This window comes from Colletes gigas, unplaced genomic scaffold, assembly GCF_013123115.1.
Source record: "Colletes gigas isolate AHSC1104 unplaced genomic scaffold, ASM1312311v1 Colletes_gigas_Sc00042, whole genome shotgun sequence".
NCBI lineage: Eukaryota > Metazoa > Arthropoda > Insecta > Hymenoptera > Colletidae > Colletes > Colletes gigas.
In genome coordinates this window covers 1,388,941-1,413,972 of record NW_025106671.1, presented here as the reverse complement: position 1 = coordinate 1,413,972, position 25,032 = coordinate 1,388,941, and the positions used below count along the sequence as shown (strand labels likewise).

General features: G+C 31.7%; 1 protein-coding gene across 10 annotated transcripts in view; it reads right to left on the bottom strand.

Annotated features, from left to right (window-relative positions):
• Positions 1–25,032, bottom strand: part of LOC122402960 (cAMP-specific 3',5'-cyclic phosphodiesterase) — a 437,543-nt gene that overhangs the window by 220,146 nt on the left and 192,365 nt on the right. The window contains exon 1 of one of the 10 annotated variants that reach the window (XM_043406170.1): positions 10,771–13,947. The exons of 7 other annotated variants lie outside the window; for them this stretch is intronic. The gene's annotated coding sequence lies outside the window, so the exon portion shown is untranslated. Of the gene's footprint in view, positions 1–10,770; positions 13,948–25,032 lie in introns of those variants that run through there. 2 more of the 10 variants (XM_043406172.1, XM_043406173.1) reach the window with 2 other exon arrangements.

Genomic DNA, 25,032 nt, shown 5'->3' with positions numbered 1-25,032 from the left:
GTTAAAGTGTGCAGCGCGCACGGTTCCCGTCTCACACACGCAAATTTAAACGTTAATAACTTTTTAACGAAGCCTCAATTAAAAAATTGGTATTCTTGATTTTCGTCTTATTTTGGCCTCTAGAATCCCCTTTTAAAATTTTGTAACAAAAGATAGATTAGCGAAAGGACCACCATAACCTCCAAAAGTATTCAATTCAGTAGAGTCGAAAATGGCAACCGATAGGGTGCACATCCGACACTGCATTCTTTACGACTGCCAACAAGGGAAAAATGCTGCAAGAGCATAAGAATCGATTTGTTCCTCTCTTGGTGAAGGTGTTGTATCGTATGATGCGTGCACCTTTTGGTTTAGAGCAGTTTAAAAACTGTGATTTGAGTCTGATCGACAAACAACGCCCTGGAAGCCTAAAGAAGCGCGACATTGATGATTTGGAAATCGATTTTTTTTAGAGATTTTTCCTATTAAGTGTACAAATGAGTAATCCAAATTATCTTAAGCAGTTATCAAGTATAAAGTCAATAGATTTTCCCGCTCTTTTGCGGTCATATAGTGTCGACATACAGGGTGCTCGGCCAACCCTGGGAGAAATTTTATTGGGGGATTCTAGAGGCCAAAATAAGACGAAAATCAAGAATAGTCATTTTTTAATTGAGGCTTCGTTTAAAAGTTATTAACGTTTAAAGTTAAAGTGTGCAGCGCGCACGGTTCCCGTCTCACACACGCAAATTTAAACGTTAATAACTTTTTAACGAAGCCTCAATTAAAAAATTGGTATTCTTGATTTTCGTCTTATTTTGGCCTCTAGAATCCCCTTTTAAAATTTTGTAACAAAAGATAGTTTAGCGAAAGGACCACCATAACCTCCAAAAGTATTCAATTCAGTAGAGTCGAAAATGGCAACAGATAGGGTGCACAACCGACACTGCATTCTTTACGACTGCCAACAAGGGAAAAATGCTGCAAGAGCATAAGAATCGATTTGTTCCTCTCTTGGTGAAGGTGTTGTATCGTATGATGTGTGCACCTTTTGGTTTAGAGCAGTTTAAAAGCGGTGATTTGAGTCTGATCGACAAACAACGCCCTGGAAGCCTAAAGAAGCGCGACATTGATGATTTGGAAATCGATTTTTTTTTAGAGATTTTTACTATTAACTGTACAAATGAGTAATCCATATTATCTGAAGCAGTTATCAAGTTTAAAGTCACTAGATTTTCCCGCTCTTTTGCGGTCATATAGTGTCGACATACAGGGTGCTCGGCCAACCTTGGGAAAAATTTTAATGGGGGATTTTAGAGGTCAAAATAAGACGAAAATCAAGAATAGTCATTTTTTAATTGAGGCTTCGTTTAAAAGTTATTAACGTTTAAAGTTAAAGTGTGCAGCGCGCACGGTTCCCGTCTCACACACGCAAATTTAAACGTTAATAACTTTTTAACGAAGCCTCAATTAAAAAATTGGTATTCTTGATTTTCGTCTTATTTTGGCCTCTAGAATCCCCTTTTAAAATTTTGTAACAAAAGATAGTTTAGCGAAAGGACCACCATAACCTCCAAAAGTATTCAATTCAGTAGAGTCGAAAATGGCAACAGATAGGGTGCACAACCGACACTGCATTCTTTACGACTGCCAACAAGGGAAAAATGCTGCAAGAGCATAAGAATCGATTTGTTCCTCTCTTGGTGAAGGTGTTGTATCGTATGATGTGTGCACCTTTTGGTTTAGAGCAGTTTAAAAGCGGTGATTTGAGTCTGATCGACAAACAACGCCCTGGAGGCCTAAAGAAGCGCAACAACGATGATTTGGAAATCGATTTTTTTTTAGAGATTTTTACTATTAACTGTACAAATGAGTAATCCATATTATCTGAAGCAGTTATCAAGTTTAAAGTCAATAGATTTTCCCGCTCTTTTGCGGTCATATAGTGTCGACATACAGGGTGCTCGGCCAACCTTGGGAAAAATTTTAATGGGGGATTTTAGAGGTCAAAATAAGACGAAAATCAAGAATAGTCATTTTTTAATTGAGGCTTCGTTTAAAAGTTATTAACGTTTAAAGTTAAAGTGTGCAGCGCGCACGGTTCCCGTCTCACACACGCAAATTTAAACGTTAATAACTTTTTAACGAAGCCTCAATTAAAAAATTGGTATTCTTGATTTTCGTCTTATTTTGGCCTCTAGAATCCCCTTTTAAAATTTTGTAACGAAAGATAGTTTAGCGAAAGGACCACTATAACTTTCAAAAGTATTCGATTCAATAGAGTCGAAAATGGCAACTTCCAATCAGTGAATAAGATCCGAAAATTGATGACTTTATCGGGTCCAAAAACGTAAAATTCTTCCAAGATGGAGTTCATCAGCTGCCTGAAAGATGGCTCACGTCGTTTCATTTATAAAACATCTCAATTCAAACGACTTAACCTCAAATATTTTTTACTAGATAAAAACAAAAAAATTGCAGATTTTCAGGAAATTCTTGCACGATTTCCGGGGGAAAAGACAGAGATATCGCGAGAAGAGTTGGTCGGAATATTTATTTAGTCCGACCTCGTTCCAGCGTTCCTGTTGTTCTTCGTTTATACGATTGTTTGACCAAAAATATTGTAGGCCAAGGGAACCTGACCTGTCCGTTGCTCCATCTTGTCTTTGCATATCCATGTTGAAACACTCGAAACGGAACCGTTTGAGACTCGCGAAGAAAGCGATCTAGAATGTTCTATTTACTCGCCGGTTTCACAATTCGCTGTATGGCCACTGTTTGCATACGATTAGGACGAGATGTAGCGGTTTAATGTTCCCGTTGACATGCTAATTTCATTTGGAAAAACCTGTTTCGTACACGGGCCAACGTGGATTCCATCAACGACTGTTTCTCGACGATTCACAGCGTTCAAAAATGGCGATTTGGGCAAGAAATTTTAATAATCGTCCATAAATTTATTTTAAGGTGAAACATAATTTTTCGCTTCTAAATCGCCATTTTCGAACACTCTGGAGCGTTATAAGAGACCATGTTGCAATTTTCATTCAGGTTTTCCACAGTTTGATGCAAAAAAAAAAACACACACACAAAATTAGATTCTTGTGTCAGACGTTGCAATCTCGATGGGGGTCGTCAAAGGCGAGCAATCGTTATAAATAACGTCGTTGAAGCCAACGGGGGAGCGTTCAACGCGAACATGTTGCGATTTTCATTCAGTTTTTCGCACTTTGATGCAATTTTTTCTGGGTCAGTCCATTTCAGAAAGGTCTTTCAGACGTGAGGCGACATGAAAAAGTATCCGCGGCGTTCGTTTCGTCGAAAAATCCCGACCAGTCGAGCAGCTCTGCTACAAACGATGGCACTTTGAGAGATTTTTAACGACTCTTCAGCTGGACGAAACAAAACAAAGTTGGAAACGTAGGTGCAATCGCTAAAGGGGACAGATCGACGACAAAGGGATCTATGATCTAATCAAACGTTGCTAATTGATCAACGAAACTAGTAAAAACCTTCAAATTTAATAATTTGTTGCTAGGATTTAGGAGCTTTTCAGTGGTTTTTCAATTTTAAATGAATTATTTTATTTATTGTTAATTCTCATCAAATTGGTAATTCAACATTCCAACGAAACTAGTAAAAACCTTCAAATTTAATAATTTGTTGCTAGGATTTAGGAGTTTTTCAGTGGTTTTTCAATTTTTAATGAATTATTTTACTTATTGTTGATTCTCATCAAATTGGTAAATGGGAATTCAATTTTCCTTTAAAACACTTAAAAAATAAAGAATCAATGTAGGATTATGTCAATTTTCAAACAATTACGTTGATGTATATTAAAAAATTATTATTTCAAATTTAAGGGTTACAGAGTCCCTACTTATCGGCATAAATAATTGTAGATTTTTTAACAGTATTGTGGATGGAATTTGAGATTCTCTGAATGTTCAAAACTCGAATTGTAAACCTCAACTTATGCAAAATTAATTTTGTTCAAATTTCTTCATGAGAGTTTAAATCGTTCAATTATTAATTTCAATTTAGAAAAATTAATTAATCCCCCGACGTTCGATTTAGTTCCAAATAATTTTTGAACTGTACACTATTTAATTTTGGTTAAATTTCTTCATAAAAATACGAATTGAACAAGAAATTAATTAATCCCTCGACGTATGACTAAATTCCGAATAATTGTTCAAATGTAAACTATTTAATTTTGTTTAAAAATCTTCATAAAAAATTAATTAAATCGATGTGTGATTAATCTAAACATCAAATTTGTTTTACGAATATCTTGCCAATAAAAAAATAATTTAAATGTATAACAGTCGATAAGAGTAGAATCCTTCCTTACCGACACAATTAGTGTAGATTGTTTAATAGTACATATTGTGGATGAAAGTTCAGATTCTCTGGAAGTTCAAGCCTCGAGTTATACAAATCAACTCGTATAAAATTAATTTTGTTTAAATTTGTTCATAAAAGGAATAGTTCATTAAAAAATGAATTAACTACTTGACGTACTATTTAATTCCAAATAATTTTTAAAGTGTACACTATTTAATTTTGTTCAAAATACTTCATGAAAATACTAGTTCAACAAGAAATTAAATAACCCCTCGACGTATGATAAAATTCCAAATAATTGTTCAAATATACACTATTTAATTTTTTTCTATAAAAATCTTCATACAAAATTAATTAACTCTACGTATGATTAAATTAAATAACAAATTTGTTTTACAAATACCTTTTCAATAAAAAAATAATTTAAATGTATAACAGTCGATAAGAGTAGAATCCTTCTTTACCGACACAATTAGTGTAGATTGTTTAATGTATGGAAGTTAAGATTCTCGGGGAAGTTCAATGCTGGAGTTCACGATAACGTGGCCCACGTACGTGCACAGAAACGCAGAACCATGATTCACGCTCCCCGATTAAATTGAAAACATCAAAGGGATAAATTACAGTATTCAGTACGACTTTAGTTAAGTCACGGGCTTTGACGGATCCAGCCGTGGGCTTTCGCGTCTGAGCAGGACGTAACCGAAGAAACTAAAGACCTTTGGTATCGCTAACGCTAACCGGAGAATCCGTTTCTTTGTATCTCCGTCCCGTGCACCGTTGTTTGAACAATTGGCGTCTCTGAAAAAACCAAGTGTTCCGAGCAGCCCGTAACCCGGTATCGCGTTTCACTGCAATAACACGAAGAAAAGGACAAGTTTCAGTGGCGGAGTGGAATAATAATATAACCGACGCTTCGTTTAATACGTCGAGCGAGCTGGGGATGTTTTACGATGTGTTTTCTTACCGGAGGAAGCTTTTAAAATCGAGCACGTTTCGCAACACTTGTGTCTCGAACGATGGAGCAGTTAAACTCTGATTTGATGTTTCTTATTTCAGTTGCAATTTTACTGGTTTCGTTATTGAGTCGGAGGCAGGAAATGTGAAATGATTTTGTATGAAATTGGAAGCGTTTATGTACTTTAAATAAGGAAATAGTACTTTATTTGATACTTGAATGAAATTTAATTTCATGATTGAATGAAATTCAATTTCATGATTAAATGAAACATATTTTCAATTTCATGATTAAGTGTAATTCAATTTTATAATTAAATGAAATTCAATTTCATGATTAAATGAAATTCAATTTCTTCATTAAATGAAATTCAATTTCATAACTAAATGAAATACTATTTCATTAAACACATAAATACTTTTCATAAGGAAATACTATTTCATTTAATACTTAAATGAAATTTAATTTCATAATTGAATGAAATTTAATTTCATAATTGAATGAAATTTAATTTCATAATTGAATGAAATTTAATTTCATAATTGAATGAAATTTAATTTCATAATTAAATGAAACTTAATTTCATACTTAAATGAAATACTATTTGGAAATACTATTTCATTAAACGTTTAAACTACTAAAAAGTACTATTTTCCACTTTTACTTGGATTCAAATATACAAAACAGTCAACTGAAAATAAAACGTGCAAATTTTTAAACTAAACACATTTTCTAATCAGTGAGAAGTTTCTTGAAAATATTTCTAAACACAAACGTCCTATTTCATCGACAAAAGTACATATTACTATAAAAAATTAAATGAACAAAAACCTCCTACTTGCAATACTATTACTTGCAATACCACCATTCCAAATACTATACTGATGAAATATTATTTTCCTCTATTTACAATGAAACACTCATTTCACAATATTATTTATTTCCAAATAAAACTACACACAAGAAGAAATGAAAATATTTACTATTTTTTCACATCTCTTTTCAACAGTTTACAGACGTCAGTAATTGGGTTGCGTAATGGTTAATAAATTTTCTATCAAATAAAACTGTCAAAATGACCCATTCGTAATGGCAGATCAAATACACCACTCGACGTGACGACTGTTTACATTTTTCCTTTTTTTTCCAAACGATCCTACACACATATTTCATGCCACGACGTTGCCTAATGCGTACCTGCCTGGTCGCGGAATCGAAAAACCTACACAGAACCGATGATTCATTCGTCGTAATCGTTTAACACGTAACCTGGAAGAACAACGCTGTCCCTCTTCGCGGAATCGATTCTCTGTCAACGTTTATGACAATCGACCCGGACGGCGTTATCATGTTATACGAGCTTTTCGTTGAGCTATTAACCTTCCCACGAGAAAGGCGATACGGTGACCATAGGTACTCCAAAAGAAAGGAAATTGTTCGTGAAATAGACATCGATGATAGAAGAGCCCTTTCAACGAGCACTTGCATCGAAACTTTCCCATTTCAGTGACAAAATTAAAGTCCCTAGATCCTACAATCCCTAGGAACTTCTCTTAATGGCGTTTTTTTGCAAGCTGATAGTACACATGTTCCTAATGATGCGTGTAAAATAATATTAAATAATTTTTTATAGATATCCTGGGGGGAATTTTTTTTGGGGGATTCTAGAGCCCAAAATAAGACGAAAATCAAGGACACCAATTTTTTAATTGAGGCTTCGTTAAAAAATTATTAACGTTTAAAGTTAAAATGTGCAGCGTGCGTGAGTCCCGTTTCACACACGCAACTTTAAACGTTAATAACTTTTTAACGAAGCCTCAACTAAAAAATTGGTATTCTTGATTTTCGTCTTATTTTGGCCCCTAGAATCTCCCATTACAATTTTTCCCAGAAAAATTACGTCCAAATGTTTTTCACGTTTTTATTTTCAATTTGACGATTGGTCACTCATATTTTCCCCCTGTTTTCTCCATTTAGTGCAACCGATAATGGGAATGAAAATCGACAAATCCTCCCTCATATTTTTATTATTTATATTCTGAAAAATTCTCCCAACTGCAATTAAAAATTACGTCCAAATGCTTTTTACGTTTTTATTTTTCGATTTGAAAATTGGTCACTTATCGTATTTTCCCCTTGTTTTCTCCATTTGGAGCAAAATGCAACCGATAACGGGAATGGAAAATCGACAAATCCTCCATCATATTTTTATTATTTATATTCTGAAAAATTCTCCCAACTGCAATTAAAAATTACGTCCAAATGCTTTTTACGTTTTTATATTTCGATTTGAAAATTGGTCACTTATCGTATTTTCCCCTTGTTTTCTCCATTTGGAGCAAAATGCAACCGATAACGGGAATGGAAAATCGACAAATCCTCCATCATATTTTTATTATTTGTATTCTGAAAAATTCTCCCAACTGCAATTAAAAATTACGTCCAGATGCTTTTTACGTTTTTATTTTTCGATTTGAAAATTGGTCACTTATCGTATTTTCCCCTTGTTTTCTCCATTTGGAGCAAAATGCAACCGATAACGGGAATGGAAAATCGACAAATCTTCCCTTATATTTTTATTATTTATATTCTGAAAAATTTTTCTGGGGGATTCTAGAGACCAAAATGAGACGAAAATCAAAAATAGTAATTTTTTAATTGAGGCTTCGTTAAAAAGTTATTAACGTTTAAAGTCAAAGTGTGCAGTGTGCGCGAGTCCCGTCTCACACACGCAACTTTAAACGTTAATAACTTTTTAACGAAGCCTAAATTAAAAAATTGATATTCTTGATTTTCGTCTTATTTTGGCCTCCAGAATCCCCCAAGACAAGTTTTTTCCACGGTTGGTTGAACACCCTGTATCATATTAGAAAGCCTCGTTAAAATCGAAGTCGTTTAATTTGGGGTCCTCTAATTATTTAAAAATCACCAACCCCTATAAATATGCTTGGGATCTTTCAACTCTCGTGGGTTCACTGACAGCGGATGTTTGGTGCTTAATTTTGTATATTTTCATCTCCCCGGCTCGACCGTGTTATCAATTTACTCGAGTCGCGGAACTTCTCGTTTGTGGATTCAACGCGTAACGACGGCCGTAAGTTTCGCAACTAAGAACCCGTAATTAACGTTCGAAATCCCTCCGAGCTCAACTCCCGGATTTTTAACGTCTATAGATCTCGAAACTCCAGCAATTTGAACGCGAGATTAATATTTGAAATGCTTATCAGACGTTTCGAAACAGCGAGATCTCGATGGTATAGTGGGTGTAAAAAGTATTCGTACTGTGACTAATTACGACTAAAGTGCTTATTAATAATCTTAGTTAAACAATATTTTTTAAACAAATATAGATGAACTGATTTCTGTATTATTAAAAATTACCATTTATGGAGTTTGAAATGATATGAAATGGTACAGACTTAAAGTTGGCGACCATTGTTGCTTCAAATATTATTAAATATTCTATATTAACGATGATGTGATTTTTGAATTGTGGGAAATTACCATTTCTGCAGTTTCAAGTGGTTCGAAACGGTTTGAATTGGTTTGAAACGGTTCAAAACGGTTTGAAATGGTACAGACTTAAAGTTGGCGACCATTGTTGCTTCAAATATTGTTAAATATTCTATATTAACGATGATGTGATTTCTGAATTATGAAAAATTACCATTTATGTAGTTTGAAGTGGTTTGAAACGGTTTGAATTGGTTTGAAACGGTTCAAAACGGTTTGAAATGGTACAGACTTAAAGTTGGCGACCATTGTTGCTTCAAATATTGTTAAATATTCTATATTAACGATGATGTGATTTCTGAATTATGAAAAATTACCATTTATGTAGTTTGAAGTGGTTTGAAACGGTTTGAATTGGTTTGAAACGGTTCAAAACGGTTTGAAATGGTACAGACTTAAAGTTGGCGACCATTGTTGCTTCAAATATTGTTAAATATTCTATATTAACAATAACATGTTTTCTGAATTATGGAAAATTACCATTTATGCAGTTTGAAGTGGTTTGAAACCGGTTTGAAACGGTCCAAAACGGTTCAAAACGGTTTGAATTACGATATTTATATAAATTGATTTATATTGAATTACGATATTGTTGTTCTACACACTCTGGAGTATACATGTAACGATGTTTATTTAAAAAATATTGTTTAATAAACATTATTATTCAGCATATTCTAATCATAATTAATCACTGTACAAATACTTTTGACATCCACTGTACGTAGAATATTGTTTAGTATTCTATATCAACGATGATCCGATTTCTCTATTATTAGAAATTACCATTAACAATGTTTGAAACGGTTTGAATTGGTTCGAAACGGTTCGAAACGGTTCGAAACGGTTTGGATTACGATATTCACATAAACAATACAAATATTTCCATTGTTTACTCGATATTGTTGTTCCACACACTCTGGAGCATACATGCAACGATATTTGTTTAAAAAATATTGTTCAATAAACATTATTATTCAACATATTTTAAACCTTAATTTTTTTTGACAAAAAGTTCGAGAAAGGAATAAACTAGTCGGGTTTTACAAGAGACTCCAGGCATTACGAATGCAACGAATCGCGATCCAGTTATCTCCGTCAGATTTTCAATGCCTGCAGGACTCGTACGGTCGCAATAAAAATAGGAAAGACCGTGGGTGTCGCGAGTAACGCCTTATTCTTTTCTTCGATGTTAATAATAAATACGGTAGAATATAGCTCGACGGGAACCAGCGAACCGGTTATCAACTATGCATGGCGAAGCGGTCTTTTCATTCTCCTCAGTGTCGTAAAACACGCAACCGTTCAGTTCGAGAGAGCAGCGAGCACTTAATGTCATAATTGACCAGGGAGTATCCGGTCTCCCAAGACGGGAATCATCCTAAATGAATTCTCAGTTTCTACATCTGACTTTACACAGATTACAAAAAAAAAATTTCAACAATTGAACAGTTGAAGAGTTGAAAAATTGAACAGTTGAAATGTTGAAAAAATTGAACAGTTGAAAAGTTGAAAAATTGAACAGTTGAAATGTTGAAAAAATTGAACAGTTGAAAAGTTGAAAAATTGAACAGTTGAAAAGTTGAAAAGTTGATTTCTATTGCAATTTATTTGTGAACACCACGAGAGTAACAGAGAATTTTCAGAGTTAATATTCGACAACCCCAAAATACTTCCATTTTAACGATCCCCCACAGCCCACAAGAAAGTGTCCAATTTTCACAATCAATATTTCGAGGCTCAGCCACATAACTGTACATTTTCCCCCAAAAAACTGCAATGCGTTTTCCCCAGACTGCCTACCTAGGCCTGCAGATCACAAAAAAAAAGCGATCCAACACCTTTGTCACCGAATTCCAACCGCCTCAATCACAACCATCCTCGTTGATCTCTGATCCCCAGAGGCCACTTCGACTCTTTCGATGCAAGTGACCCAGTTCGAAGGACTCTTCTCCGTTTCTCCGAGCCCTCCTCACCTCTACTATCCTTTCCTAGTCCCCTGACCCCGCGCACATCACCAAAACGGACGGAGCCGCGACTTCCTCCTCAGTATGCACCGACAACTCACATGACACTTCCGGACTCTCATCGTCCCCCGCGAGAAACACGAGACACGAGCGTGCAGGGATGGATCCACGATCCAGGATCGACGCACCGCGATCCAGGATGCACTGACGCAGGGAATCGCGGGTCGAGCGGTGTCGTGGTCCGCTCGAGGTCGCGCGTGGTGTTCGACTGAGAGACTAGCAGCGTCGACCTGCCCTCCTGCGAACCCAGACCAGCGTCGTGCTCACCCACTGGCGCTCTCTCTCGCTCTGTGGGTGTGTGTGTGTGCTCTCTCTGGCCGCTCGACGCGGCTTTGGCCTCGTAGCTAGAGTCGTGCCGGTGACAGAGAATGCGGACAGTCGCTGCGCGATCGGGGATGGGCAACCTCGGGAATCCACCTCGAGAGGGCGAGTCGTTGGGTGGCGAGTGTATATATTGGGGGCTGATTTGGGAACCCCCCATGTATTTACAAGTTCATTACAGTGATTGGGGAGTCGATTTTAAGCAAGTTTTGAGGAAAGCAAATGGAGGATATCTGATAGGTAGTGGAGGATTTTTGGAGGCAGTGTTGCAGGGTGAAAAATAGAATTGTGTATTTTTTTTGAGTTTTTTGAGAGGAAGTGAAATGAGTTTTTGGTATTTGGAAACTGTCAAATTGAATTACAATTGATTGCAACAGACGTTGAGTTAGGTATTGCAGGGTATTTCAGGGTATTTGTTTGTGACATTGAAATGTGATTTTAGTATTTTGAAACTGACAACCTCAGACATAGAAGTTAGTCTTTACTACTGCAATTTATTTGTGAAAAATATTGTGTATTTTTTTAGTTTTTAGGGGAAGTTTTTAGAGGCAATGTTGCAGGGTGAAAAATGAAATTGTGTAGTTTTTTTATTTTTTGGGGGGAAAATTAGTTTTTGGTATTTGGAGATTGATAACCTGAATTAAAATTGATAACACCAGTTCATTTCTATTGCAATTTCTTTATTCGTGAAAAATGCAAGAGTAATTGGTGAATTTTCACAAGAAATGTTTTGTGATTCACAACGTAACTGAGAGTATTTTTTTGTGAAATTTAAATGTGATCTTAGTATTTGGAAACTCACAATCCCAATTACAATTGATAATCCTAGACACAGAGTCAGTTCTTACTGTTGCAATTTATTTGTGAACAATATTGTGTATTTTTTTGAGCTTTTGGTATTTGGAAATTGACAAACTGAATTACAATTGATTACACCAGATGTAGAGTATTTGCAAAATATGGAAGAGAATTAGAGAATTTTCACAAGCAATGTTTTGTGATTCACAATGAAACTGAGTGTATTTCTTTGTGAAATTTTAGTACTTGGAAACGGACAACCCCAATTATTCTTCGATTTTAATGATCTTTCACAGAATCAGAAAATGCAGAATTTTTGCAAACATTATTTTAGAGTTCACAATGTAACTGTGTGTATTTCTTTGTGAAATTCCGATGAAATTTTAGTATTTGGAAACTGACAACCCCAATTACCCTTCAATTTTAACAATCTTTCACAGAGCTAGGCAATGTAGAATTTTCACAAACAATGTTTTGTGGTCCACAATGTAACTTTGTGTATTTCTTTGTGATAGTGAAATGAAATATTAGTATTTGTAAAATGGCAACCCCATTTACACTTTTATATTAACAATATTTCACTCAACGAGAAAATGGAGAATTGTCACAAGCAATATTTTGGAGTTCACAATGTAACTGTGTAATTTTTTGTGACATCGAAATGTAATTTTAGTATTTGGAGTCTGATAACTTCAGATTATAGTGTCAGTCATTTCTATTGCAATTTATTTCCAAAAGACACAATAGTAATTGGAGAATTTTCACAAGCAATGTTTTGTGATTCACAATGTAACTGAATGTATTTTTTTGTGAAATTGAAATACGATCCTAGTATTTGGAGACTGACAAACCTAATGATAATTGACAACCCTAGACGCAGAGTCAGTCCTTACTATTGCAATTTATTTGTGAACAATATTGTGTATTTTTTTTATTTGTTTGAGGGGAACTGAAATGAGGTTTTGGAATTTGGAAATTGACAAATTGAATTATAATTGATAACACCAGACGTAGTTCGTTTCTATTGCAATTTCTTTATTTGTGAAAAATGCAAGAGTAATTAGAGAATTTTCACAAGCAATGTTTTGTGATTCACAACGTAACTGAGAGTATTTTTTTGTGAAATTTAAATGTGATCTTAGTATTTGGAAACTCACAATCCCAATTACAATTGATAACCCTAGACACAGAGTCAGTTCTTACTGTTGCAATTTATTTGTGAACAATATTGTGTATTTTTTTGAGCTTTTGGTATTTGGAAATTGACAAACTGAATTACAATTGATTACACCAGATGTAGAGTATTTGCAAAATATGGAAGAGTATTAGAGAATTTTCACAAGCAATGTTTTGTGATTCACAATGAAACTGAGTGTATTTCTTTGTGAAATTTTAGTATTTGGAAACGGACAACCCCAATTATTCTTCGATTTTAATGATCTTTCACAGAATCAGAAAATGCAGAATTTTTGCAAACATTATTTTAGAGTTCACAATGTAACTGTGTGTATTTCTTTGTGAAATTCCGATGAAATTTTAGTATTTGGAAACTGACAACCCCAATTACCCTTCAATTTTAACAATCTTTCACAGAGCTAGGCAATGTAGAATTTTCACAAACAATGTTTTGTGGTCCACAATGTAACTTTGTGTATTTCTTTGTGATAGTGAAATGAAATATTAGTATTTGTAAAATGGCAACCCCATTTACACTTTTATATTAACAATATTTCACTCAACGAGAAAATGGAGAATTGTCACAAGCAATATTTTGGAGTTCACAATGTAACTGTGTAATTTTTTGTGACATCGAAATGTAATTTTAGTATTTGGAGTCTGATAACTTCAGATTATAGTGTCAGTCATTTCTATTGCAATTTATTTCCAAAAGACACAATAGTAATTGGAGAATTTTCACAAGCAATGTTTTGTGATTCACAATGTAACTGAATGTATTTTTTTGTGAAATTGAAATACGATCCTAGTATTTGGAGACTGACAAACCTAATGATAATTGACAACCCTAGACGCAGAGTCAGTCCTTACTATTGCAATTTATTTGTGAACAATATTGTGTATTTTTTTTATTTGTTTGACGGGAAGTGAAATGAGGTTTTGGAATTTGGAAACTGACAAATTGAATTAAAATTGATAACACCAGACGTAGTTCGTTTCTATTGCAATTTCTTTATTTGTGAAAAATGCAAGAGTAATTAGAGAATTTTCACAAGCAATGTTTTGTGATTCACAACGTAACTGAGAGTATTTTTTTGTGAAATTTAAATGTGATCTTAGTATTTGGAAACTCACAATCCCAATTACAATTGATAACACTGGACACAGAGTCAGTTCTTACTGTTGCAATTTATTTGTGAACAGTATTGTGTATTTTTTTGAGCTTTTGGTATTTGGAAATTGACAAACTGAATTACAATTGATTACACCAGATGTAGAGTATTTGCAAAATATGGAAGAGAATTAGAGAATTTTCACAAGCAATGTTTTGTGATTCACAATGAAACTGAGTGTATTTCTTTGTGAAATTTTAGTACTTGGAAACGGACAACCCCAATTATTCTTCGATTTTAATGATCTTTCACAGAATCAGAAAATGCAGAATTTTTGCAAACATTATTTTAGAGTTCACAATGTAACTGTGTGTATTTCTTTGTGAAATTCCGATGAAATTTTAGTATTTGGAAACTGACAACCCCAATTACCCTTCAATTTTAACAATCTTTCACAGAGCTAGGCAATGTAGAATTTTCACAAACAATGTTTTGTGGTCCACAATGTAACTTTGTGTATTTCTTTGTGATAGTGAAATGAAATATTAGTATTTGTAAAATGGCAACCCCAATTGAGATTCAATTTTAACGAGCTTTTGAAAAATGAGAAAATGGAGAAGCTTGGAGTCGTGTCTGTTGCAAATAATTTGTAAAAAGTGAAATAGAAGATTTTTAGAAGATTTGGGGTGAAAAATTGAATCGTGTAGTTTTTGGAGGGAATGAAATACAATCCTAGTATTTGGAAACTGACAACTACAGACACAGAATCAGTCATTTCTATTGCAATTTATTTCCAAAAAATACAAGAGTAATGGAGAATTTTCACAATCAATATTTTGTGGTTCACAATCTAACCGTGTGTATTTCTTTGTGAAATTGGGATGAAATATTAGTATTTGGAAACTGACAACCCCAATTACAAATGACAATCTCAGAATTGGAGTCAATCATTTCAATAATACAAGACTAATATAGAACTTTCACAAGTTTAATATAAAGAATTCACAAGCAATGTTTTGTGATTCACAATGTAACTGGGTGTATTTTTTTATGAAATTCAAATGTGATTTTATATTATTAAGTAGGTATTTGTGAACAGTACAAGAATGGGAAAGAATTTTCAAAGGGAATATTTTGTGATTCACAATGTAACTGAGTGTATTTTTTTATGAAATTGAAATGTGAATTTAGTATTTGGAAACTGACAACCCCAATTACAAATAACAATCTCAGAGTTAGAGTCGATCATTTCAATAGTACAAGACTAATATAGAACTTTCACAAGATTAATATAAAGAATTCACAGGCAATGTTTTGTGATTCACAATGTAACTGGGTGTATTTTTTTATGAAATTCAAATGTGATTTTATATTATTAAGTAGGTATTTGTGAACAGTACAAGAATGGGAGAGAATTTTCAAAGGAAATATTTTATGATTCACAATGTAACTGAGTGTATTTTTTTATGAAATTGAAATGTGAATTTAGTATTTGGAAACTGACAATCCCAATTACAAATCACAATCTCAGAGTTAGAGTCGATCATTTCAATAATACAAGGCTAATATAGAACTTTCACAAGATTAATATAAAGAATTCACAGGCAATGTTTTGTGATTCACAATGTAACTGGGTGTATTTTTTTATGAAATTCGAATGTGATTTTATATTATTAAGTAGGTATTTGTGAACAGTACAAGAATGGGAAAGAATTTTCAAAGGGAATATTTTGTGATTCACAATGTAACTGAGTGTATTTTTTTATGAAATTGAAATGTGAATTTAGTATTTGGAAACTGACAACCCCAATTACAAATGACAATCTCAGAATTGGAGTCAATCATTTCAAAAATACAAGGCTAATATAGAACTTTCACAAGATTAATATAAAGAATTCACAAGCAATGTTTTGTGATTCACAATGTAACTGGGTGTATTTTTTTATGAAATTCAAATGTGATTTTATATTATTAAGTAGGTATTTGTGAACAGTACAAGAATGGGAAAGAATTTTCAAAGGGAATATTTTGTGATTCACAATGTAACTGAGTGTATTTTTTTATGAAATTGAAATGTGAATTTAGTATTTGGAAACTGACAACCCCAATTACAAATGACAATCTCAGAATTGGAGTCAATCATTTCAAAAATACAAGGCTAATATAGAACTTTCACAAGATTAATATAAAGAATTCACAGGCAATGTTTTGTGATTCACAATGTAACTGGGTGTATTTTTTTATGAAATTCAAATGTGATTTTATATTATTAAGTAGGTATTTGTGAACAGTACAAGAATGGGAAAGAATTTTCAAAGGGAATATTTTGTGATTCACAATGTAACTGAGTGTATTTTTTTATGAAATTGAAATGTGAATTTAGTATTTGGAAACTGACAACCCCAATTACAAATGACAATCTCAGAATTGGAGTCAATCATTTCAAAAATACAAGGCTAATATAGAACTTTCACAAGATTAATATATAAAGAATTCACAAGCAATGTTTTGTGATTCACAATGTAACTGGGTGTATTTTTTTATGAAATTCAAATGTGATTTTATATTATTAAGTAGGTATTTGTGAACAGTACAAGAATAAGAGAAAATTTTCACAGGGAATATTTTGTGGTTCACAATATAACTTTGTGTATTTCTTTGTGATATTGAAAATCGATTTTAGTATTTGGAAACTGACAATGCCAATTACAAATGACAACCTTTCACATAGAGTCAATCATTTCAAAAATACAAGGCTAATATACAATTTTCACAAGCAATGTTTTGTGATTCACACAATGTAACTGAGTGTACTTCCTTGTGAAATTGAAATACGTTCTTAGTATTTGAAAACTGACAACCATAATACAAGATCAATATAGACCTTTCACAAGATTAATATAAACGATTCACAAGAATTCAATATCTTTTTGTGATACTGAAATACTTTTTATGAATTTGAAAACAGACTACCGCAATTACAAGTAATAACTCCAGTCGAATGGGTTGATTTTACCTCTTTGGTACTTCTAGTGTTAATCAATAATTTGAAAACCTCACATTACATATATACTTAGAGATTATACTTATATTTATCCATTCTTCTTCTAGAAAATCACGATAAATTTTCAAAAATCCAGTCAAGTAAATTTATTCACAATTTTTATTAAAAATTACAAATGGATCAATTTGACCCCATTGGTATTTCTAATATTAATGAATAATTTAAAATCCTCATATTATATGTATACATACAAATTATGACAAAAAATAATCCAACACTAAAAACCACGCTAAAATAAAAAAAAAACACGAATAAGATAACGATGTCACAATCAGCGTGGTAACACGACTGAAAAATGGCGATTAAAGTATTTTTGGCTGGAAAATAATTGCGTATCTGGGGTTGGCTGCGATACAGCAGCGGAGTGGAAATTAGCCTTTGGGGAAAAATGAATTTTCCATATCAGAGATACACGATACACACCGGCATTTCCCTCCCCAAAACAGTTTCACCGAGAATTTCAAGCACGGAGAACGTTTTTGGATTACTTACGTAGCTGCATTTACTTCGCTTATGGTGTCATAACATTTGAACTCACCTGAAACAAAACAGAAAGCAACGTTAGCAACAAATAACTATTATTTTATAACAAATTATTTTTTTAATAAAATATTATTAACTATTATAAATTGTAATAATCTAATATTTTATAACAAATTATTTTGTTAATAAAATATTGTTAACTATTATAAATTGTAATAATCTAATATTTTATAACAAATTATTTTGTTAATAAAATATTGTTAACTATTATAAATATTAATAAACTATTATTTTATAACAAATTATTTTGTTAATAAAATATTGTTAACTATTATAAATATTAATAAACTATTATTTTATAACAAATTATTTTGTTAATAAAATTTTTACACTGACAACTCCTTTAAATCGTTTATTTCTTGTTTAAAATTTATTCCATTATTTACTATTTTAATTAGTTAATTATTACAAATTATTATTTGTTATTTTATTTCAAATAAAATATTATTATTAACTATTATAAATATTAATAAACTATTATTTTATAACAAATTATTTTGTTAATAAAATTTTTACACTGACAACTCCTTTAAATCGTTTATTTCTTGTTTAAAATTTGTTCCATTATTTACTATTTTAAATAGTTAATTGTTTATTATTTGTATTATTATTATTTGTTATTTTATTTCAAATAAAATTTACTTGCAATGTGTGGGTCACCTAAACGTAGAAAACAATCGTTTCTCTTCAGTTTTGAATTATTTTCATTGTTTAACAATTTAAATTCTTAATTGTTTTAAATTATTATTTATTATTTTATTTTAAATAAAATATGCTTGTACCATCTGTCACAACAACGGGGGGAAAAAGTCGTTTCTCATTTGTTTTGAATTATTTGTATTATTTACTATTTTAAATAGTTAATTATTTCAAATTATTATTTGTTATTTTATTTCAAATAAAATATGCTTACAATGTGTGTGTCACCAAAACATAAAAAACAAATGTTTCTTTTCTCTTTTGAATTATTTTCATTATCTACTATTTCAAAAAAAAAAATTAATAATTGAAATAATAATTAATAATTGAAATTAGTATTTGTTATTCCAGTTGAAATAAAATATGCTTGTAGTATGTATCACCATAAGTTAGAAAACAATTGCTTTTCCTTTTTTCATTGTTTTCCTTATTTACTATTTCAAACAAATAATTATTTAAGATTATTATCTGCTATTTTGTTTATTATTGGTTCATACGCTATCAGAACTTGTCTCGTCCGATCGATAAATCAATTAAGCGGGTGAATGGGTAATTAACGAAGCAAGTTAAGGGGAACCGATATTTTTCGATGGGGAATTTCGAATTTCGAATTTCGCAGACCGCGATGGCGAGGACGTAGGTAAACATTGCACGGTGAAATTCATAGTTGACGACCATTCATGCTTAACAAATTGCAATTCCCATCGAGCCTCGTGCAAGTTACGAGGAATTCAACCGTCGTTCCGGATATCTGCAAACTTACCGACGGAAGGTAAACGAAATCGAAAATTACTCGATCGTTCGTCGACATATTTGCAAAAGATACAAGAATAATAGAGGAACTTTAAAAAAGAATGGTTTTTTTTTGGAGTTCAAAAAGTGTGTATTTTTTTTGGAATTAAAATTCGATTTTTGAATTTGGAAATTGACAACCCTAATTCAGATTCATTTGTAATGACCTTTGGTAGAATGAGGAAATGGAGAATTTTACTATAGAATTTTCAGAAGCAATGTCTTGGGGTTGAAAGTGTAACTGTCTATTTTTTGGTGAAATTAAAATTCGATTTTTGAATTTGAAAATTGACAACCCTAATTCAAATTTATTTTTAATAACTTTTGGTAGAATGAGGAATTTTCATAAGCAATGTCTTGGGTTGAAAGTGTAACTGTGTATTTTTTTGTGAAATTAAAATTCGATTTTTGAATTTGGAAATTGACACCTCCAATTCTAATTTATTTTTAATGACCTTTGGTACAATGAGGAAATGGAGAATATTAATATAGAATTTTCAGAAGCCATGTTTTGGGGTTTAAAATAGTAATTGTGTATTTTTTTGTGAAATTAAAATTCGATTTTTGAATTTGGAAATTCACAACTTTAGACATGGAATCAATGATTTAAAAAATTCAAGATTAATATACAACTTTCACAAGATTAATATAAAAGATTCACAAGGAATATTTTGGGGTTTAAAGTGTAACTGAGTATTTTTTTGTGACATTGAAATGTGATTTTAGTATTTATAAAATGACAACCCCAATTACAATTGACAACCTTCGACATAGAGTCAATCATTTAAAAAATACAAGATTAATGTAAAAGATTCACAAGAATTCAATACCTTTTTGTGAGCTTGAAATACTATTTATGAATTTGGAAATACACAACTCCAATTAGAATTGACAACCCCATACATAGAATCAGTAATTTCTATTGCAATCTATTTACAAAAAATGCACGACTAATACAGTATTTTCACAAGCAATGTTTTGTGATTCACACAATGTAACTGAGTGTATTTTCTTGTGAAATTGAAATACGATCTTAGTACTTGGAATCTGACATCCACAATACAAGATCAATATAGAACTTTCACAAGATTAAAATAAAAAATTCACAAGGATTCAATACCCTTTTGTGAAATTCAAATACTATTTATGAATTAGAAAACAGAAAACCCCTATTACAAATGACAACCCCAGACATAGAATCAATCTTTTCTATTGCAATTTATTTACGAAAAATGCTCGAATAATATAGAATTTTCACAACCAATGTTTTGTGATTCACACAATGTAACTGAGAGTATTTTCTTGTGAAATACAAATACTATCTCAGTATTTGTAAACTGACAATCTTAATTACAATTGACAACCTTCGACATAGAGTCAATCATTTAAAAAATATAAGATTAATGTAAAAGATTCACAAGAATTCAATACCTTTTTGTGAGCTTGAAATACTATTTATGAATTTGGAAATACACAACTCCAATTAGAATTGACAACCCCATACATAGAATCAGTAATTTTTATTGCAATCTATTTACAAAAAATGCACGACTAATACAGTATTTTCACAAGCAATGTTTTGTGATTCACACAATGTAACTTAGTGTATTTTCTTGTGAAATTGAAATACGATCTTAGTACTTGGAATCTGACATCCACAATACAAGATCAATATAGAACTTTCACAAGATTAAAATAAAAAATTCACAAGGATTCAATACCCTTTTGTGAAATTCAAATACTATTTATGAATTAGAAAACAGAAAACCCCTATTACAAATGACAACCCCAGACATAGAATCAATCTTTTCTATTGCAATTTATTTACGAAAAAAGCTCGAATAATATAGAATTTTCACAAGCAATGTTTTGTGATTCACACAATGTAACTGAGAGTATTTTCTTGTGAAATACAAATACTATCTCAGTATTTGTAAACTGACAATCTTAATTATAATTGACAACCTTCGACATAGAGTCAATCATTTAAAAAATACAAGATTAATGTAAAAGATTCACAAGAATTCAATACCTTTTTGTGAGCTTGAAATACTATTTATGAATTTGGAAATACACAACTCCAATTAGAATTGACAACCCCATTCATAGAATCAGTAATTTCTATTGCAATCTATTTACAAAAAATGCACGACTAATACAGTATTTTCACAAGCAATGTTTTGTGATTCACACAATGTAACTTAGTGTATTTTCTTGTGAAATTGAAATACGATCTTAGTACTTGGAATCTGACATCCACAATACAAGATCAATATAGAACTTTCACAAGATTAAAATAAAAAATTCACAAGGATTCAATACCCTTTTGTGAAATTCAAATACTATTTATGAATTAGAAAACAGAAAACCCCTATTACAAATGACAACCCCAGACATAGAATCAATCTTTTCTATTGCAATTTATTTACGAAAAATGCTCGAATAATATAGAATTTTCACAACCAATGTTTTGTGATTCACACAATGTAACTGAGAGTATTTTCTTGTGAAATACAAATACTATCTCAGTATTTGTAAACTGACAATCTTAATTACAATTGACAACCTTCGACATAGAGTCAATCATTTAAAAATATAAGATTAATGTAAAAGATTCACAAGAATTCAATACCTTTTTGTGAGCTTGAAATACTATTTATGAATTTGGAAATACACAACTCCAATTAGAATTGACAACCCCATACATAGAATCAGTAATTTCTATTGCAATCTATTTACAAAAAATGCACGACTAATACAGTATTTTCACAAGCAATGTTTTGTGATTCACACAATGTAACTTAGTGTATTTTCTTGTGAAATTGAAATACGATCTTAGTACTTGGAATCTGACATCCACAATACAAGATCAATATAGAACTTTCACAAGATTAAAATAAAAAATTCACAAGGATTCAATACCCTTTTGTGAAATTCAAATACTATTTATGAATTAGAAAACAGAAAACCCCTATTACAAATGACAACCCCAGACATAGAATCAATCTTTTCTATTGCAATTTATTTACGAAAAATGCTCGAATAATATAGAATTTTCACAACCAATGTTTTGTGATTCACACAATGTAACTGAGAGTATTTTCTTGTGAAATACAAATACTATCTCAGTATTTGTAAACTGACAATCTTAATTACAATTGACAACCTTCGACATAGAGTCAATCATTTAAAAAATATAAGATTAATGTAAAAGATTCACAAGAATTCAATACCTTTTTGTGAGCTTGAAATACTATTTATGAATTTGGAAATACACAACTCCAATTAGAATTGACAACCCCATACATAGAATCAGTAATTTTTATTGCAATCTATTTACAAAAAATGCACGACTAATACAGTATTTTCACAAGCAATGTTTTGTGATTCACACAATGTAACTTAGTGTATTTTCTTGTGAAATTGAAATACGATCTTAGTACTTGGAATCTGACATCCACAATACAAGATCAATATAGAACTTTCACAAGATTAAAATAAAAAATTCACAAGGATTCAATACCCTTTTGTGAAATTCAAATACTATTTATGAATTAGAAAACAGAAAACCCCTATTACAAATGACAACCCCAGACATAGAATCAATCTTTTCTATTGCAATTTATTTACGAAAAAAGCTCGAATAATATAGAATTTTCACAAGCAATGTTTTGTGATTCACACAATGTAACTGAGAGTATTTTCTTGTGAAATACAAATACTATCTCAGTATTTGTAAACTGACAATCTTAATTATAATTGACAACCTTCGACATAGAGTCAATCATTTAAAAAATACAAGATTAATGTAAAAGATTCACAAGAATTCAATACCTTTTTGTGAGCTTGAAATACTATTTATGAATTTGGAAATACACAACTCCAATTAGAATTGACAACCCCATTCATAGAATCAGTAATTTCTATTGCAATCTATTTACAAAAAATGCACGACTAATACAGTATTTTCACAAGCAATGTTTTGTGATTCACACAATGTAACTTAGTGTATTTTCTTGTGAAATTGAAATACGATCTTAGTACTTGGAATCTGACATCCACAATACAAGATCAATATAGAACTTTCACAAGATTAAAATAAAAAATTCACAAGGATTCAATACCCTTTTGTGAAATTCAAATACTATTTATGAATTAGAAAACAGAAAACCCCTATTACAAATGACAACCCCAGACATAGAATCAATCTTTTCTATTGCAATTTATTTACGAAAAATGCTCGAATAATATAGAATTTTCACAACCAATGTTTTGTGATTCACACAATGTAACTGAGAGTATTTTCTTGTGAAATACAAATACTATCTCAGTATTTGTAAACTGACAATCTTTATTACAGTTGACATCGAAAATACCTCGACAGTTCGTCGACTGATTGGAACTTTGAAACACCGCTGGAAACTACACCGTAAATAGATTGTAAATTGTTCGTTCTAATTAAAGTAATAACCAACCATAAATATGAAGGGTAGTTCGAAGAACTGGGGCAGGCTGTAACTTTCGTTTAAACGCGGATGGAAGGAATTAGCGACGGGGAATGTTGAACGTCTTAACGAGGAAGGAGACGAGCTTTATTTTTTTAATCGTACGATGCGCCGGAGTAATTATTTTCCAGGTACAACGGTACAGAGAATTAACAGAGAAATATTAATTCACGAAAACTTTTAGACTCCATCACGGTGTGTGGTTTTCGTAATGCGGGATTTGCTTTGCGTGGAAAATACTGAAGAATATTATTTTCAAAATGTTATTATCCAAATTAAAACAGTCCTTGTTGTCGGTGAACAATTTTACGGTACGATGGACATGATTCGTGATACGTACTTTCTTTGAAAATTAAAAATTTCGAAAATTTAATTTGACTTGTTTTCATTATACAAGGTGTTTTGTCAACCCTTCGAAAAATTTTAATGGGGGATTCTAGAGGCCAAAATAAGACGAAAATCAAGAATAGTAATTTTTTAATTGAGGCTTCGTTAAAAAGTTATTAACGTTTAAATTTAAAGTGTGCAGCGTGCGCGGTTCCCGTTTCACACACTCAACTTTAAACGTTAATAACTTTTTAACGAAGCCTCAATTAAAAAATTGGTATTCTTGATTTTCGTCTTATTTTGGCCTCTAGAATCCCCCATTAAAATTTTTCCCAAGGTTATATATATATATATTTTTTTTTTTAAATTAACCGAATGAAAAACTACTTTTCCCCCTTGTTATTGTGATGCATACTACATGCATATTTTTTATATATATGTAATTATTAGATATTAGATATTACCCACACGAAATGCACTTTTAATTGAATAATCCGAGTGTTTTATATCTCTCTCTTGTCACGCGAAATGGCGTCGTTTTAATAAAGGATTACGCCGACACCCATTAATTTGTACTATAAATTTGCACAATGTCCCGGGCAGCTTTTACTCAGCCTGCATTCCGAGCGAAATTTACATTTCATGAAAATACCGTGACCGATCAAAATTTTAGCGAAGCTGCAACGTGTCTGTGTATAATGAAATCGTTATGACAACGATTCGACTCCAGAAATTTCTTGCATTCTTGGGAGATTTAATTTTTTTTGGTTTTTAACATAATTTATATTGCAGTAATACATAAATTAATACAAAATTTAACGAGTCATTAAAATAGCAAAAATCTGTAAAATATTAAAAATAAATAAAAATATTT